This window comes from Monodelphis domestica, chromosome 8 (genome assembly GCF_027887165.1).
Source record: "Monodelphis domestica isolate mMonDom1 chromosome 8, mMonDom1.pri, whole genome shotgun sequence".
Classification (NCBI taxonomy): domain Eukaryota; kingdom Metazoa; phylum Chordata; class Mammalia; order Didelphimorphia; family Didelphidae; genus Monodelphis; species Monodelphis domestica.
This window is the reverse complement of record NC_077234.1, coordinates 191,261,284-191,267,283: the sequence shown is the minus strand read 5'-3', so window position 1 is coordinate 191,267,283 and position 6,000 is coordinate 191,261,284.

Here is a 6,000-nt window from a genome sequence, read left to right as displayed (position 1 = left end):
ACGTAAGACTAATCACTGATCACATTAACTTCATATATAGAACACATTTACATGGACATTGAAATAAATATGCACCCACCACAACATATCTAGAACATGATCAAATTTCACATTGACATTAGGGGCTGTGCCATAAATAAAGACAACCCATAAATTGTTTATCTGTAAATAGATCTTTAGTACCAGAAGATATATATATATATATGTATGTATGTATGTATGTATGTATGTATACAAATAATCTGTAACATATGTAGATGTGTAGGTAACTCAGACATATACATATATAACATACTAATGATCAGATCAATGAATATAGATAAAAAGGAAAGAGTTAACATACTAACCATTAATAGACAGGGACAGAATAGTTTAGGATGGAAAAGGGAATGTACTAGAGAGGTAACATAAGGACAGAATAAATCAGATTTCATTTAGATATAAGTTAATATATATATATGTATATACATTTAATTGTTATGAATTGTTACATTGGAATTAGCATTACATAAGGCATAGGATAGTTCAATTTTACTTAAGAATTAAATTTTTTATTGGTTGCAACAGTAATGACTTGTATTAAGAAATTGTTATATTGCAAAATTTTGTTAGTACATAATCTTAACCCTCTTCCCACAACTCAGTCTTAGCATAGGATAGGAACTTAGAGTAGTAAATACACAGATTAGGATAAGATTTATTATTTTGGGAGTGGGGAGGTTAGATGAGAACAATAAGTAACATAGATAGATTAGACTAGACAGAGAAGGAAAGTAACTGGTGTGGGCCAGGGTGGCACCATGCAAACGACAAGAAATGGAGGATTTGTGACAGAAGCTGGTACATAAGAAAGTGCCAGGTAGAATAGTGTGTGGAACTGATCACCTCCACAGGAGAGGGGCCCCAGGGAATTGGAATCTGGAGGTGTAGAAGATTCTGGCTGGTGGAGGAGTTGGTCTCTCAGGAGAATCTGAAGAGAGAAGGTTGAAAAAGACTTTCTCCTTGGGGTTACTCACTTTTTCCTGTCTGACTGGAAATCTTCCCCCCCCCCCCCCAGCATTTCACAATTGAAAAGACAATTGAAGAAGAAACCTGAGAAAGACATTTTAAATCTCTGTCTGACTTTATTTTGGCTCCTGTTGCCCTGAGTCTGAACTATGGCCAAGGGGCCAAACCCAGGGTGAGTCAACCTGACTTTCTCTCAGGGGGCTCAGACTATCAAAGCCTGAGTTCCCCCCAAACTTGAGGTGGGAGGAAAAAGGATTTAGATAGAGATAGGGACCTCCTTTTCCCCACTTTCCTCTCCCATTCTTTCCCTGATAGTGATTCCTTTGTATTATCCTGATTGAGTTGAAATTAAAAGTTATCTTTTCCCCAAGCTGAGTGTGAGTTAACAGATAAAAGGGAGATTCTTTGGTCTTGAGTAGTGGATGGGGAACAAGAGGGATAAGAGTGAATCTGAGAGAGCAGCCTTAGCTAAGGAGGGAAGGCAGAAGGGGGAAAATCTTCAAACCCCCTCTCCTTTCTCTGAACCAACCTTAAACATTAGCTGTCTCCCCTGAACTTTGCTTTCGAGAAGGAAGGTTCTCCTCTTTTCCCCTCTCAATTATTGAAAGAATGAGCCCCTCAAATACAACTAAACAACCCCTCGAATACAGTAATCAATAATGATGGACTGGTTTTCATATGACTATAGAAAGTTTTGATTTCTTCTGAAAACTTCCTGTTTATACCCTTTGAATATTTATCACTGGGAATGATTCACATTCTTATATAACTGACTCAGTTCTTTGTACATATGAGAAATGAAGTCTTTATCAGAGAAATTTGCTATAAAATTTTTTTCTCAGTTTCCTGATTTCCTTCTAATTTTTCCTACATTTGGTTTTGGTTATGTAACCCTTTTTAATGTAATGTAATCAAGGTTATACATTTTATATCTCATGATCCTTTATCTTTTTTGGTCATAAATTCTTCACTTATGATAGATCTGGCAGGTAAAATTTTCTATCCTCCTTTAAATTGTTTATGATATTACTGCTTATATCTAAATTATGTACCCATTTTGACTTTATCTTGATGTATAATATGAAATATCCTATATCTAGTTCCTGCCAAACTGCTTTCCAGTTTTCCCAGCAATTTTTGGCATGTGGTGAATTCTTGTCCTTAAAGCTTGGAAGTTAGGGTTTATCAAACACTAGATTACTACATTTACCTATTTGTATCATGTACCTAATCTATTCCACTCATTCACCACTTTATTCCTTATCCAGTACCAAATTATTTTCATGATTTCTTCTGTGTAACATCATTTGAAATCTGCTATTGCTAAGCCTCTTCCATATTATTTCATTGATTTCCTTGACATTCTTGACCCTTTTTCTTCCAAATGAATTTCTAGCGATATATAATAATTTTTCTAGTTTGATTGGTATATAGTTGAATAAGAAAGTTGAATTAGGTACAATTGTCATTTTCTTATTATAATGGATTGGCCTCTGCAAGAGCAATTAATATTTCCCCATTTTTTAGAACTCCCTTTCTATGTGTAAAAAGTGTTTTGTAATTTTGTTCATAGTTTGTCTTGGCAGGTAGACACCTAAACATTTTATACTGTCTGCAATTACTATAAATGGAATACTTCACTGTTTTTTTTCCCTGCAATTTTGGTTGGTAGTATTTGAAATGCTGTTCATTTATGTGAGTTTATTTTAAATCTTGCAACTTTGTTGAAGTTGTTATTTCAACTAGTGTTTAAGTTGATATTCCACAATTCTCTAAGTATACTATTACATTAATGCAGAGTAAATTTGGTTTCTTCTTTGCCTATTATAATTCCTTCAGTTTCTTTTTCCTTATTTTACTGCTAAAGCTAGCATTTCTAGAACAATATTGAATAATAGCTGTGATTATAGGATTCCTTGTTCAACTCTTGATCTTATTGAAAAGGCTTCATTTAGTCTTATGATTTCTACTGCTTTTTAATAGGAATTGATATTGTATTTTGTCAGTAAGCTTTTTTTTTCTATATCTATTGAGGTAATCATATAATTTTTGTAATTTATGTGATCAATTTTACTGATAGGTTTCGTAATATTAAATCATCCCTATATTCCTAATATAAATCACATGGGGTCAAAATGTATGATATTTGTGATCTATTACTACTATTTTTTTTGCTAGTATTTTATTTCTCTTTTTTGCATCAATTTTCATTAGGGAAATTGGTCTCGTTTTATTTCTCTAACATTGTTCTTCCTAGTTTAGGAATCATTGCAATATTTGTATCAGAAGAAATTTGGTGAGATTCCTTTTTCCAATTTTCTAAATAGTTAATATTAGACTGAATTTTTCTTTTAATATTTAGTAAAGGAAAAATAATTTGGTGAAGGAATAAATATTTGGGGAAGGAGGAAGATGTGAGGGAGGAAAAGTGGGAAGAAGGTAGAGAAGTTGAATCATACATTTTTCAAAAGAATGCTAAAATTGTTTTTACCTGTAAATGGTGAAAAATAAAATATTATTAAAATATTATGTAAAGTTAATTTGTGAATATCTGGTCCTGTGTATTTTTCTTTAGAAAGATAATTAATTTTTTGTTCAATTTCTTTTTCTAAGATAGGGTTACATTAAGTATTAAACTCTATTTTCTTTTCCATTAAATTGGGCAAATTATATGTTAGTAAATATGCATTTACTTGACTTAGGTTATTAGGTTTATTTTATTACTATAGGCAGATAGTTAGACAAAATAGCTCCTAATAATTGATTAATTTCAACTTAATTAGTGGTAAATTCACCTTTTTCATTTTTGATATTGGTGATTTGGTTTTCCTCAATTTTATTAAAATTAATTAAATCAATTATTTATCAATTTTATTGATTGCCCATTAAACTACCTTCCAGTTTTATTTAATAGTTCAATTACTTTTTATTTTTAATCATCTTAATCTCTCTTTGATTTTCAGGATTTCCAATTTGATGTTTAATTGAGGATTCTTGGTTTGTTCTTTTTCTAGTTTTTTTTTTAATTGTATGCCAAATTAATTGATCTGCTCTTTCTTTGTTTAATTGATATAAACATTTAGAGTTATAAAATTTCTTATAAATATTACTTTGGCTGCATCACATAAATTTTATTAGGCTGTATCATTGTTATTTTCTTTAGTGAAATTATTGATTGTATCTATGATTTTTTGTTCCACTCATTCTTTGTGATTAGATTATGATTTGCAATTAATTTTAGTCTTTGTTTTAATGGTTCTTTATAATTTTATTGCATTATGGTCTTCAATGATGCATTTAATATTCATATTTTTCTGTATTTTGTTATCCTTAATACATGATTAGTTTTGGGGTAGGTGCCAAGAACACCAGAAAAAAAGGTTTATTCTTTTTTATTTCCATTCAGTTTTTCCCAGAAGTCTACCAAATCCAACTTTTCTAAAATCTTTTCATCTCCTTAATTTCTTTCTTTTGTTATTTTATGATTTGATACATCCATAGTTCTCAGTGGTTTAATTCCAAAGGGAGGATTACATTATAACTCTACACTAGGGATTTTGTATAGAAGTGGATTCAACAGAAAATTTTATCCTTGACTAAAGTATAATTTTAAATGTTGCAGATCATTTTTATAGCAAGGAGGAGATTTAAGTTACTAAATAAAGATATCTCCTATATTAGAGGTTTTAGAGATGGCTTTCTTTGACAGAGAAAAGGTAAGAGCTAGGCAATTGGGGCTAGGCAACTTTCATAGGGACACAGCTAGGAAGTGTCTGAGACCATATCTGAATCCAAGTCATCCTGACTCTAGGCTAGCTATCTACTGTGCTACCTAGATTTCCCAACAGTGACAGTGTCTTAACAGAAATCATTACAGGACAGTTAGTTGGCTCAATAGATTGAGAGCCAGGTCAAGAGAGAGAGAGAAGATCCTGGATTCAAATGTGACCTCAGACACTTTCTATATGTGTGATCCTAGGCAAGTCACTTAAGCCTCATTGCCCATCCCTCACTGCTTTTCTGTCTTGGAAGCAATACCCAGTATTGATTCTAAATCAGAAGATAAGGATTTAAGAAAAAAAGACATTAAACAGCATTTGCTCTTCTAACAGTTAGTGAATCAGTCTATGAAATGACTATTCTCTGTAGGAGGAAGTAGCAAAATTGGGAAAGTGATGCATCTGAGGGTTACCTCAGATTTGGTGAAATTAGTGGAATAATCTGAGTTTTCAGCAGTATTAATGTGCATTGATTTCACAAAGTTTGATGTGCACATCTCTTGAGTTCAGATTTTAATCTATGCATCTCAATTATTCTCAAAAGAAAAAGAGGAAGTCAGAAACAGTATAATATAAAAGAAAGACTTCTAGATTTGGAGTCAAAAGACCAGGGATCAGAGTCTAACTTTCCCTTACTACCTGTGTGACTTAGGGCAATAACCTGTTGGGGAATTATTTCTTCTTTTATAAATGATAGAATTGTACTATATGAACTCCTATAAAAATCTAAGTCTAAACCAAAGATTTTAAACAGAAAATAGTAGCTTTTCCAAAGTGTTTCTAATAACCCTAATGACAGTTCTTCATCTCATGTTATGTTCTCTCTTGGAATGCAAAGGAGGTTGGAAAGGAAAGACAAAGAAAAATGAAACTGAATCAGCTTTTGTGGAGCCTACATGCTAACCAACGAGAAAATGTTTTTGTTTATAAGTATACATAAAATTTATAAAGTGTGTCTGTCTGTCTGTCTGATGTAACATCCTAGCATCTAGAAGGATAAAGAAAAGCCTCATATAAAAGTTGGTACTTTGGATTCTTCCCTAAGCAAGTAGTTTACACAAAAGCGGGAATTTCTAAACAAATGTACTTACAAGCACTGATGTATCATGCACTTTCAATGTACAAGTCCTATTTTCTCTGAAATTTTATGATCTTTCTGCAACCCTAAATGTAGGTGAATTTCCCAGAGATGCTCAGAGGTCCCTTTCATGCA